This window comes from Schistocerca americana, chromosome 1 (genome assembly GCF_021461395.2).
Source record: "Schistocerca americana isolate TAMUIC-IGC-003095 chromosome 1, iqSchAmer2.1, whole genome shotgun sequence".
NCBI classification, from domain to species: Eukaryota; Metazoa; Arthropoda; class Insecta; order Orthoptera; family Acrididae; genus Schistocerca; species Schistocerca americana.
This window is the reverse complement of record NC_060119.1, coordinates 281836633-281851168: the sequence shown is the minus strand read 5'-3', so window position 1 is coordinate 281851168 and position 14536 is coordinate 281836633. Positions and strand designations below refer to the sequence as shown.

General features: G+C 42.2%; 1 protein-coding gene and 1 non-coding gene across 2 annotated transcripts in view; both read right to left on the bottom strand.

Annotated features, from left to right (window-relative positions):
• Positions 1-14536, bottom strand: part of LOC124625619 — a 753924-nt gene that overhangs the window by 586616 nt on the left and 152772 nt on the right. The gene's annotated exons all lie outside the window — the stretch shown is intronic.
• Trnat-ugu lies at positions 9240-9314 on the bottom strand. Its single transcript has one exon. It is a non-coding gene; the product is annotated as a tRNA-Thr (tRNA).

Here is a 14536-nt window from a genome sequence, read left to right as displayed (position 1 = left end):
TTTATAAATAATTCGGGCAACATATTAATTCTTCTCGCCTCCTTTTTCAAAATACTTAGGAAGAGAAAATAAGAAAAATTAGATGTTACACGGAGCTTTACGGACAGTCATTCTTCCCACGAGCCACTTGTGAATGAAACAGGAAAGAGGATAAAGGATGGTCATACCGTGACTACACCACGTCACACAAATCATAACTTCGCTTGTGGAGTGAGTACTTCATACTAAATGAATCAGATGTCGCCGAGAAATTATACTATCCTAGCATATTTCTCCCATGATTACTGTTGATAATCCATGCATAATGACAGAATTAGGAGGGTAAGTTAAGTGCAAATTTAGGAGTACTGAAAACAAAACACATAAAGAAAAATGCACTTCTTCGCAAACGCTTAGTATCGCATGTCGGTCATTTTTGCCTTGGATGCAACACACTTCATACTTTCCTGAAATGGGACTAACAATAGATCGGAATCAGCCTCATCGGTAGACTGACTACTGCTCGCGCTAGTGGTCCATCTCGCTGCTCCCAGATCGGCGGGGAACCGGGTTCATTACCCGAGAACGTAGAAGATTATGTTCCTTGAAGGACTGGATGTTTGCGCTGTCCCTATCATTTCATTTCATCGTTATCGACTCGAAAAATCGTCGAAGAGGCCTCGAATACAAAAGTTTGCAGCACGCGGCAGAGCTAACGCAGACCAGGTCTCCCAGCAAATAATGACATATTATCATTTCATTTGTAGACTGTGCGAATTTCCTCAGTATCCTGCCAATGAATCGAAGTCTGGAATATGCATACTGACCGCGTGTGTTAGTATTCCATTCCTTACCCATGAAACCTATTACACCCAAGTATTTGTATGAGTGGACTGCTTGTAATTGTGAGTCATTAATATTATAGTTAAGATACTGCCTCTCTTTCGCTTGGCATAATTTTATACTGACGTGCAGTTACTAAACTTTGTCATTATTCGAAGTCTTATAAGCGTCTGACTGAGTATTGCTGTTGCTTCATTCAGACAGTACTTCATTATGGGTAAGTCAATCGTTTCATCTGCGACAATCTTGCGGTTGCCGTTGATATTGTCAACCTGGTTAACAATCTGCTGCATGAACGACGAGGGTTGCAACGCACTTTCATCGGGCACGTCTGAAGTAACTTTTTTGTTTGCCGATGCCTTTGTATCTTACACAATCCCAACTACCAACAAATCATCAATCTAGTGAAATACGTTGTTTGATACCACATATAATTGTTATTTCCTTAACATACACTGTAGTGGTACCAAGTCACGCTTTGAGAAAGACAGAAGCTACGAAGCTAAATGAATCCTTTCAGGTACGGAGTACGTCATTCTATTTGATGTACCTTACTACGTTTCAGGTCTGAGTACGTTCTAGGATTCAAATATTATAATAAGTGTAAGCGTAGAGAGCATTTCTTGATCTGATACGTAACCGCGTAATAAGCTTCTTGTGTCCTTTAATAATGCACTGTAAACATGGTTACATCATAAAGCGTCTTGACCAAGGGAGTAAGTTCAGGTCAGCAATGGGAAGCAAATAGTTCAAGGCAATTAAACACAAAAAGTGGCAAAGTAATTGCAACTAGACTCCTTCAAAGGTGTATAAAAATGTGTGATTCATACACACTGCTTGTACGACGTATGCAATGGAAAATATTTGCTCTCCTGTACTTTTATCCAGAGTACTCTTTATAGAGTACATCATCTTTTCTTCTGAAAACGAATGCAGACTTTGTTCCAATTATATTAATACCTTCAGCTGCTGACGGGCGTTGACATATATCAATTTTGTTGCAGCTAGACGCTAAGTGTAGCTATAAGCTTTCTGCGGGTAACTAATTTTCGCAGATGTATTTTATTTACGTCCCTTATAGCGCCGAGCCAAACTATAAAACGACTTTATTTTTAGGCTTAACTGTTGATTTCGAGATTAGAGGGTATCAACGAATTTGTAAGTTTATCCTGCTCCTTTTAACAAAAGGAACCGCCATACCGTACAAGTTTATGTGACCACTAATTCCGCAAGCGGTGAAGGCGAATGTGCGATGCGAGAGAATAAAGGACCGTTTAGAAAAAACAGAGCAGGTTCGAGTAGGAGGCGCGCACTAATGGTTCCGTAAAAACATAATGGGGATATTCGCTTGACCAGTTGGATCGCGAGGTTGGTAAAACGCCTCAATCTCAAGGTGTGCGGGTTGCTGATGAGCTGCATGTCTGTTGAGGTGGCACAGTCGTTATTGGTAAACCTCTGGAAACTGACGCTCCTCAGTTGTACAAAGCTTACCTAGGGACCTGAGACTCCACGTTGACTTTCATTTTCCTAACTGCTCGTTGGACCGAAAAAGATTTTTTTAAATGTTCTCTCCCTCCTTCCAACGGAAAGGGTGGGCCGCTGGAACATACTAGCATCCCGTCTTTCAAGATGGCTCATGTAGCCAGGCCTCCTGATTCAGGAGTTTAATCTAAACGTACTGTCTCTTGTAACAGAATGGATGCTGGTTATCAGAAGTTGTTTCATTTGTGAAAGGGGAAGAGGGTAATTTTGATATGGTTTCACCCTGTAGTGTAGGAAGGAGTTTAGAGGGAATCTGTAGCTCCTTAAAATGAGTAAAGCGCTTGTGCAATGGGACCCTTTCAGTGAAACTCCAAATTCTCGGCAAGACAATACCCTATAAAAAGCTATATGCATTGGAGAGTGTTCAGTAGACAATGAACTCCACACTGCCTTGAGTTACAGCAAACGTGTTGTCACATGCAGGGATATACCATTCATTTCCAAGGAGAAATTGCAAATGAGTTGGCAGCAGAAGATCTAATCGACATGCACAACATCATGAAGGAAATAAATGGGAATTTTTGTCAAATCTGACTCCTTTATGCTGACATTCAGTAGCACGAAACGTCCTCACCAAATTCAGGCAGGTTTCCTTCGTTTATGTGTGCGGCGTTATGCCCAGAAACAATGCGCTGTTTCGTACGCCAGCGCTTCGGGAAGACTACTCCTAGATGTAAGGGAGAAGCCACTTGTAGCAAATGTGGTAAGGACGACCATGAAGAAGTCACTTCTTCATCTCCTTTCCAGTGTGTTAATTGCTGTGGGGACACATTGTTTGGAATCGACACTGCAGCGTACACCTAGAAGAACAAGAAGTATAAGAACTTAAGACTATGGAACAGACCCAATATAATGAGGCCAAAATTATGTATAAACCCATGCTGCCCCCAAGCTTATAAGAGTGCTGGAGGATAGGCCAGGCTTAGAAAGAATTGTTAATAAAAGAAATTAGGCATGTAGCGCAGTTTCAGAATTAATTAGCGTTGAAGTTAACCAATCAGGCCGTTGTGCGCTTTAATTCAAGTGGTCCGCCAAGTACAGTAGGCGTCAGTTGTTCTCATAGCGTAGATGACAGCACACGACACTGCTCAACAACTGGCTCGTACTGGATCCTTAATAACGTGACATGTTCAATTTTTGTATAGCTCTCTTGTTCGGTTTTAGGAAACCAAACTAAGTACAGATTTAGTTCAAAAATGGCTCCAGGCACTATGGGACTCAACATCTGAGGTCATCATTGCCATAGACTTAGAACTACTTAAACCTAATCAACCGAAGGTCATCACACACATCCATGCCCGAGGCAGGATTTGAACCTGCGACCGTAGCAGCAGCGCGGTTGTGTACTGAAACACGTAGAACCGCTCGATCGCAGCGGCCGGCTTACGGATTTGGTGACCGGCGGACCTTTTAAACTTGCGCGAGCAGCGGCCTTATTGACTAACGATAATGCTAATTAACTCGGAAACGGCGCAACAGATCGAATTTTATTCGTTACTGTTTATTTTGCAGTACAACCTTCCCTGCAACACCTTTGCAAACTTTTAGTTCGTTTATGACAAGACCGCATATTTTGACTGTGTATAATCTATTTCGATTTGACTTCGTTCCATACAATACGAGTACGTAAAACTTAATACCAGACCAGCTGCAAGCACTGAAGGTCCACATTCAACGAAACTTATATTCAGAAGCCACAAGACATAAGTAAACACTGTAAAACGCAGACAATTAAATCGAATCACTGATACCATTTAAAAGCCAATAAGGTACGATTATATACAAAAAAAAGCCGTTGTAATACTGATGCAAATGAATTACACTTAACTTACATTGCCTGATAATCCATGATTCATTGTCATTTTATTATATTAAGAGGTATTAAAATCTTAACTTTGAGGTCTGTTTCTTTCCCCAGGCGATCACGATATGTATTAGTCCATATTTAGCACAAATATATTTTTCAACAAACAGCATACAGCTTCAGTTACTAAATCCAGTTTATTTTGTGATAACACACTAATAATGCTGTGAGTAAATGAGAAACAGAGCTCATTTACAAAATGCTTCAATTTATCATATGCCAGTGCCCCGATCAGTTCTTTCAAATAAAGAATCACTTTCATTTCATCAGGTTTAGCAAGGCGTGTGTTACCACCAATATTTTATTCCACAGAAAAAGCAGTTAGAATGTTTTAAAAATACATTCAGTGTAATTTCATTGCTTTACGTGAAATCACACTCTTAACTTTGGCTCTTTCCTCATCCGATTTTTTAGTCATTTACAGAAAAATCTGCTAATGTGAGAGTACGTTTGTTTATCAGATAATCAATGACGACACAACAGGTTCGTCGCAACTCAGCAGTAACTACTACTCGCAAAAAATCTCACACTAAAGGTCAACTACTTGATGTTAAATGGGGCAATGTTCGGTTTCTACAGCTGCATATTGGTTTATCATAAGAGGCGACAATAAATCTCTCTCCTTTTCCCTCCCTCTTATCTCCCTCCTCTCTCCCTCACATTTTCTCATTTTCCCTCCAACCTCCAGTCTCTCTCTCTCTCCCTCTCTCTCCCTCTCTCCCTCTCTCTCCCGCTTATCTTTCTCAGAATTTAAAGTCTGCAGCGCTTATATCTTACATAGGAAATGATACCTAGTATGAAAGAGCTCTGCTGTTCGTATCGTGAATGACCTATACACCGTCACACAGTTCATTCCCTTGATTTCCTCATTACTACTAGAGGTGAGAACACTTAGGTTTCGCAATTGTCATAGAATAGTAATAGTTGGATTGTCATTCAAAGCATAGCGAAAATACAGCGAAAGTCTCACAAGCAACACCCCTAGCTGTCAAAGCTTCGAGAACGGTGCCTTCCTGACATCTATAGAAATTTGAGAGCATTTTGTATAACGAAGCCCATTGTATCATGGACATGATCGTTTAGCTTAATGTGAAGTGCGTAAGTTTTCGAACTGGCAGCTGAGCCACATTCTGATCGAATAAGTGCAGTGGATTAATGATCGTTGATCAAGTACTCTGGCCAAACAGTGTGCGTTCTTAGGCGGTTTTCTAAGCACGATGAAAAAAATTCTTGACTGGTATCAAATCTTCGTCCCACAAAATACGATACAGAAACGTTTTACATACGAGAACACAAAGGACAAAATTTACACCGTTAACAAAGTATGTCGCATAAGACTTCCTGTGGTTCTTCTTTTTCTTTTTGACACCACTGTTGCGACAGTCATTAAAAGCAGTGGAGCCTTTACAACGGGATTCACTCTAGGAAGGAAAGACGTGTTCGTTCATTCCTGAAAAGACACAATTAAAGATACATGTGTGGTGGCCCACCTGTCAGAGTAGAATTTTTTACTATGTTTGTCAGGTGGAGAGGCTGGTACATGCCTCATATGAATCAAATGACTATGTGGATGAAATGTAAACGGAGAACTGCATGACCCCATTAATTAGGATCAGGCAATTCCACTAGCTGAATAAACAATCAACAAACAGCCAGGAATAGGGCTTAAACCAATTCCGAGGTTCCCAAAGAAGACATCATTTCTTATCCTAATTGATAGAAGCTGCTTGGTGTTCCAATAATCGATTTATGTGTCTGACAAGGCTTGCATAATTCCTACGGTTGGTATTTGCTACAAACATAATGAGTAGACGATTTAAGAGAATTATAATGTGATGCCCTATAGTCGGCGAGCTATACGACACAGCGTCTCTGACGCAGCTATGAAGTTGGGATTTTCCCATACGACCACCTCACATGTGTACCGTGAACATCAGGAATCCGGTAAAACATCAACATCGCTGCGGCCGGAAAAAGATCTCCCAAGAATGGGACCAATGATGACTGAAGAGAATCGTTCAACGCGGCAGAAGAAATGGAACCTTTCCGCAAACTGCTGCAGGTTTCAGTGCTGGGCCTTCAACGTCAGAGTGCGAACCGTTCAACGAAACATCATCGATATGAGCTTTCGGAGCCGATGGCCCACTCGTGTACCCTCGATGACTGCACGACACAAAGCATTACGCATCACCTGTGCCCGTCAACACCGACATTAATCTGTTGATGACTGGAAACATGTTGCCTTGTCGGACGAGTCTTGTTTCAAGTTGTATCAAGCGGATGGACTTGTACGGTTATGGAGACAATATTAATCCTGGGACCTTGCATGTCAGCAGGGGACTGTTACAGCTGGTAGGTGCTCTTTAATGGTGTGAAGCGTGTTCAGTCGGAGTTATATGGGGCCCCTGTTACGTCTAGATACGACTCTGACAGGTGACATGTACGTAATCATCCCGTATGATCACCCACATCCATTATTGTACATTGTGCATTCCGACGAACTTGAGCAATTTCAACAGGACAATGTGACACCCCACACGTCCAGAATTCCTACAGGGTGGCACCAGGAACAATCTTTTGAGTTTAAACACTTCCGCTTGCCACCAAACTCCCCAGACATGAACATTATTGAGCGTATCTGGGATGCATTGCTACGTGCTGTTCAGAAAAGAACTCCAACCCCTCGTGCTCTCACGGATTTATGGAGACCCTTGCAAGATTCATGGTGCCACTTCCCTCCAGCACTACTTCAGACATTAGTCGAATCCATGCTACATCATGTTGCGACATCTCTTCTTCTTCTGGGAGGCCCTTCAAGATTTTAGGCAGGAGTATTAGTTTCTTTGGCTCTTCAGTGTATATAGAGCAGCAAGAAAATTCAGAGTATAGACAGATGAATATTACTTATTACATTAAGTAAAAGGCAATGTTTTATCTGACAGCAGCAGACATGGTAACTTTTTATCTACCTAAGGGTATAGAAGTAGAGTTTTAAGACTGAAAACTGACTAACACTACAAAAAGAAAGGCAATGTTTTATCTGACAGCAGCAGACATGGTAACTTTTTATCTACCTAAGGGTATAGAAGTAGAGTTTTAAGACTGAAAACTGACTAACACTACAAAAGGAAACAGTACCTACATGTCAGGTATAAAATAAACAGAAAGCGAGAAAGCTCTAGTCACTAAACTTTTAAAGTAGAATGCGTAGAAAGCAAGCCACTACGGGCTGCTCACATATGTCGATCTGCAGGTAGCCTTCTTCCAGATAAATATAACTGTAATTTTGCATTTTCAACGAATAATAATTTTAAAATAAACTTTATTCATAATTTAAAATCGACTCGTTCAACCTTGGGTGTCTATAATATTTTCTGCGACACCTGCTCTTCTTACTACATAGGACAAACCGGACGTGGCTTTACAACCAGATAAAAAGAATATCTTTTAGGAATAAATGGCGGTACCACAGAAAATTGATATTTTGCCGACCACCTTTTGATTACAGGCCACGCGCCTAAAGTTGTTCACGATATCAACATTTTGGACACCGAGAAGAAAGGGCGTAGATTATTCTCTATGAATTGGAAATTTTTAAACATCTTTCTCGAATTGGTAACTTCATTCTTAAACGGTATAAAGCCGTTGCTTGATATATGAATACGGGTTCCCTCGTGCTATTACCGAAACGTTTTTCTATCTAAGTTTACTCACAGCTTTTCGTTTCTCAAATGGTTTATATTGGCGGCATTTCCTGTTACATTGTTTTTCTACAGACCATGTCATTCAGCCCTCTCTGTAGTTCTATAACGACGTTTTCATCCTGTAAATTGTACTCCTAAGTTCTTATGAAGAGAAAACGTTCTCTTCTCTTCTGCTGTGAAACAAAATATCGTTTTTTACTTCATGTACTAAATAATGTTCATCAGCGTCTGTTTGTATTTTGAACATTAAGTAGCCAGTTTGTATTTGCGGCTCGTAGATGGCACTCTTGGTGCAATGTTCACCTGCCCACAGTTGCTAACGCGGGCGCCTCAGTCTGTTGCTACCTGTCCCTTGACTTGTGTGAGCAGACCATAGTGGCCTGCCTTCCATGTATTCTTTTAAAAGAAGATTTCTGACTAAAGCTTTATCGGTGCTCGATCGTGTTGAAAGATGCAATAGCCGTCCTCGAATTTCTCTTCAACAGTGGGAAGCAAGAAGGTGCTTAAAACATCAATGTAGGCCTCTGCTGTGATAGTGCCACACAAAACAACAAGGGAGCAAGCTCCCTCAATGATAAACGCGACCACACCATAACACCACCGCTCCGTATTTCACTGTTGGCACTACAAACGGTGGAAGATGACGTTCACCGAACATTCGCCATACCCACAACCTGCCATCGGATCGTCACACTCTGTACCCTGATCCGTCAATCCACACAACGTTTTCCCCTGTTCAGACGTCCAATGTTTACGCTCCTTACACCAAGCGAGGCGTTGTCTGGCATTTATCTGCGTGATGTGTGGCTTATAAGCAGCCGCACGACCATGAAATGCAAGTTTTCTCACCTCCCACCTAAGTGTCATAGTACTTGCAGTGGATCATGATGCAGTTGGGAATTCCTGTGTGATTGTCTGGACAGATGTCTATCTATTACACATTACGACCCTCTCAACTGTCGGAGGTCCCTGTCCGTCAACAAACGAGGTCGGTCTAAACGTTTTTGTACTGTGCGTGTCCATTCTCGCTTCCACTTTACTATCACATCGGAAACAGTGGACCTAGGGAAGTTTAGTATTGTGGAAATCTCGCGTACAGACGTATGCCACATGTAACACCTAATCACCTGACCACTTTCGAAGTCTATATACTTATATGGATATCGTTTCTGTTCTTTCGGACATGTCCGAACGAACAGACACCTTTAATGACCTGCAGCTGTCTAGAACGAAATTAGAATTATATATTAATACCTTCAGCTGCTGACGGGCGGTGATATATACCAACGGGGACCGGTGAAAATGTATGCCCCGACCGGGACTCGAACCCAGAATCTTCTGCTTACATGGCAGACGCTCTGTCCATCTGAGCCACCGAGGGCACAGAGGATAGTGCGACTGCAGGGACTATCTCGCGCATGACTCCCGCGAGACTCACATTCTCACCTTATATGTCCACACTCTACATTCGTAGTGTCCCTACAAATCACACTCATTACACGAGGAAGACATTCTTACCAAGTCCCGTAAGAGTTCGGGTAATATATGTGCATCCGCACAGAATAAGAAGGTCATGGCCGATATTGCCAGAACTATGTACTCACATGGATATGGTGTGTGTTCTTTCAGACATGTAGTTTGTGGACCTATAAAGTGAGAATGTGGGTCTCGCGGGAGTCGTGCTCGAGATAGTCCCTGCAGTCGCACTATCCTCTGTGCCCTCTTTGGCTCAGATGGATAGAGCATCTGCCATATAAGCAGGAGATCCCGGGTTAGAGTCCCGGTCGGGGCACACAGTTTCACCTGTCCTCGTTGATATATATCAACGCCCGTCGGCAGCTGAAGGTATTAATATATAATTCTAATTTCTTTCTAGACGGCTGCAGGTCATCAGTGGTGTCTGTTCTTTCGGACATATCCATATAAGTACATAGTTCTGTCAATACCGGCCATGACCTTCTTCTTCTGTGCGGGTGCGCACGTATTACCCGAACTCTTATGGGACTTGGTAAGAATGTTTTGCACGAGTAATGAGTGTGTTAAGTAGGGACACTAATAATGTGGACATATAAAGTGAGAATGTGGGTCTCGCGGGAGGCGTGCGCGTGATAGTCCCTGCAGTCACTTTCTAAGTCAGTGAGTTCCGTGGAGCGCTCCATTCTGCTCTCTCACAATGTCTAAAGGCTACTGAGGTCGCTGATATGGAATACCTGGGAGAAGGTGACAACGCACTGCACCTAATATGAAAGACGTATGTTTTTGGAGGTGTTCGTATACTTTTGACCGTATAGTGTAGTGGCCGCCGACATCAGAACTGCCAGACGAGACTATGACGCTGCTGATAAATGGTGAGATCTGCAGTGGGGTACGTCGTGCATAGATCGCAATGTACTCAATAAACGATAGTGCGTTAATGAGTAAGATGTGGACGCCCTTCTGTCAAGCATAATTTCGCGAACTCACAATTTGGCATTCACTGTCGTCAGATCGCAGAAACGGATCAATGTACTAGTAATGTAGTAACCTATCTACCAGTTTCTTGTCTTGAATCTTCGTCGCCCTGAATTAATTGTAACAGCTTCCCGCTCTTGTGACAATTTGTCAGTGAATAGGATGTTATTAACGATTTTCGTGTTATACCTCAGTGCATCTACTGTACACGTTTCTTTTGAGTATTTATAATACACATTGGAACTTATGGTAACTTTCACATTCCTTACATGCCTATATCACCTGGTTATAAACTAAATTACAGTGTCACTATTCCCCCACCCTTTGGCAGTCTATAGAGCCATATTTTAGCATTAATTAAAATTTTTTGCTTCAAAATGATTTTTACAGTCTTCTTAGGGCATCAACATAATAATTTGTTATGTTCTGTGGGATAACGATTAAAAAAAATTTACATTTACCGTGGTAAGACCGAATTAACAGAACTTGCATGAATAGAGACTACTTCTGATACATTGCGGTTCCCAAGTGTTTAGTAATTTCCGTTTCTTATTTCATGTCGTCAAGTGTTCCATTAGGAAATCACTGTCTGTTCCGTAAATCGCTTTGACCTGTTCAGTGTCACAAGTGACATATAATGATAATGTGGAAGATATCGGACATGTAACCGAGAGAAACGTGAGATGCTTGGAAGAATCCTACAGGCGTCGCAGCGTTCTAAGAAGCGATCACTCTTGATGGCAAGTAGGATTGTTTCGTGATGATGTTACAAACTTTCAGAGATGTTAGAAGAGGGTAAATGCATCCGTTTGAAGAAAGGGATACCAAGTATAGTAACTACCGGTCGCAAGTAATAAGCGAAAATCTTCCTGAGACGTCTGGCAGTGGAATAAATACATGCACAGGTAATGCTGTTGCTAAGATTTTAGGGTCAGAAACTTTCATGAAACAAAACAATATGGCCTCTAAAGTATATATCTCAAGATCTGAGGCACTTCTTCAGTAGAAAAGGTGTGTTTCAAAGTAGCAAAGATAGTCTAGTTGTCATAGCTCTTAAGGAATGCGTTTTCGAGGCCATGTTTAGCAGACGTTTTTCCGTTGGTTTTTTTTTATTTTTTATCCATACTACCATCTATGAAAGTTAAGTACCAACAGATTTAGAAACAACAGTAACAGTTCATGTATTCCAGTGTCAGAGGTATTAGAATGATTTTCGCTTATAACTTGCGACTTGGTCATTTCTGCACCAGAGTCCCTTATGTCAGATTGATACATTAACCCTTCATCGTCATTCCCAAAAGTTTGTAACAATATCACGGAATCACCATGTCTCCTCAGCAGAGTTACGTGGAAAACTAAGTATTGATCGTATGCTGCAGGTAGCCTACAAACGTTATGCCATCAAAGGTAACCGTGGATATGAGGTGTGACCACAATTAGCCTGTATGACGTCTTGAACTCTGCAGGGGACGCTTTCAGTGAGATAGCAAAGATCTATGGAGGAACGGTCAGAATATACTACAGTTGTTATGGTGTTCATCCCAGAGACCGGTTTGATGCAGCTCTCCATGCTATTCCATCCGATGCAAGTTTCTTCATCTCCGAGTAACCACTGCGACATACATCCTTCTGATACAGCTTAGTGTATTCACCTCTTGGTCTCCCCAGTTTTTACCCTCCATGCTTCCCTCCAATACTAAATTGGTGACCACTTGGTACCTCAGAACGTGTCCTACCAACTTCTTCTAGTCAAGTTGTGCCTCATATTTCTCTTCTCCCGAGTCCTGTTCAGCACCTCCTCATTAGCTACGTGATCTACCCATCTAATCTCCAGCATTCTTCTGTAGCACCAGATTTCGAAATCTTGTATTTTCTTCTTGTCTACACTATGTATTGTCCATTTTTCTCTTCCATGCATGGCCAAACTCCATACAAATACTCTCAGAAAAGACTTCCTGACACTTTATACTCGATGTTAACAAATGTTTAGAACAAAATGCCGTAAAATGAGTTTATATCCACCCGCATTCAGCGTTTTCTAAAGCGCAATTTGGATCCCTCATCTTAACTACGACAAACATCCCTTACCCAACACTACCCAGTTTCTACTCTACAGTTGATACTACAAACAGGGGCTGGACAAAAACATGAGAAGATCGTGGGAAGTGCACAGTAGAACATAAATGCCGATTCTAGCCAAGGCTACAGGTTGCGCTGTTGTATTTATCCGCTAGCGGCTCCGGTCGAACAACACGTTGCGTGGGCCAGTCTTGGTGAGAACAGCGCACTGTATCGAAGGTTTATACTGCAAATGGTAAAATCGGGAAAACATTAACTGCTAAACCATAACGCCGCCAAAGGTGTGTGTAGAGTGATCCTGGCGGGTGGTTGTTTAAGAGGATTTCGTCAAAATATGAGAGAACGACACCTCCAACAGTCACTGCTGAACTGAAATTCACACTAACGAACCCTGCCATCACAAGGAGAACACGAAATGAGCTCCGTAAGCAAGGAATTGCAGGCAATCTCGAATTCCAAAATCGCTCATCAGTCATGTAAATGTAACAGTAAAACCTTGAGCCGGACCCACATAACCTGGATTATGGAGCAATGGAAGAAAGCAATTTGGTTTGATGAGTCTTTTTTCGTACTGTTTATAGCTTCCAGATGTGTTTACGTCCAAAGGGTGACACACGGCGGGGGTTCGGTGACGGGCAGTCATGTTGTGGCTTTCTATGGGCTGCATGATTTCTCCGCAAGCCCGCATTTCTGTCAAGATTAATACGATAATTAGGATTGATGGAGTCCGCCCCTTGTTAGAAGGTTTGTTCCAGAATGGAGATGATGTGTTCCAAGACGACAGTGCTCCTGTTCTCAAAGCTCACATTGTCCAGCGCTGGCATTGTGAGCGCAGTGATGAACAAGCGCATCTCCCCTGACCACCACTGTCACTAGATGTCAGTATTATTGAGCCTTCATTGTCTATTTTGGGAAGAAGGCTGCTTAGTCGCTATCCACCTCCATACTTATCGGGAGTGCTACTGTTTTGCATGAAGAGTGGTATACGGTTCCCTTGAAATCCATACAGGACTTGCATTGATACATGCGAGACGAGCTGAAGCCTTTTTGATTGCCAACGTGTCTCCTGTACAGTATTAGGTACGGTAATGTTGTGGTTTTGGTGTTTACATATTTTTCTGCAACACCTATACAAAAGCAGATAAAATCCTTTGGGTATTTGCCAAACCCAATCCCGTCCACTGGATTCCCTCAGAGCATAGCATGATTATTACCAGTCATTCACTGTCGCTCTGTACATCACCCCATTGATCTGTTACCAATGTCTATAGATATATGTGGCCTATGAGGAACTACCAGACCATTGTACCCCATTCTTTGTAACTCCACAAACACAGTCACTGTGCGAGCTAAGAATTCGCGAGGGTCATCCACCACTGTTTTCAAGCGACTTTTTACAACAACCTCTGCAGTGCTCGACCGTCATTGTCAATCAGAATACAAAGTGTGCCTGGTCTCGGTTTACTTATGGTTGTCCCTTTGTGGTTTCGTCTCATCAGTAACGTCATCAACAGTCGACTTGGCCAGCTGTAGGACGGTTTACATATCGCTGATGGATTTCTTTCTCAGGTGACACCAAATCAGTGGTGAACATTCGATGTCAATGAGCTCACCTGTTAGACACATTCTGATCTTATTCCTTCTCTACTGACAGCAAAATTGTTCCGTCCTCCTTTTACCCTTGCAGGTCCACCTCTCGTGACGTCTAGTGATCAGTTCCACATTACACAGAGGTGACTGGATTCAGCTGATCACACAATATATGTCTGCTGGGACGATAGTCAGGAGACCTTGTATATAACCCTACACAAACCATAAGGTCTGAAATACTATGCCAGTCGCAACCACTAATATCAGAACAATAATCACCATGGTTGATGACGCTGTCACGGTCGCACTGCGGCATCTATTGGTAGATGTTTTTACTCGTTACACGTAGGAAACCACGATATTCTGACACATCACATTAACCGACATTAAAATGCAATTTCTGAACTAGAGAACCGCTGGGGAATCTTTTCTTGTACACAGGACTGGCGAGCCAGTCCGGCTTCGCATGCGTAGCATTTAGTAT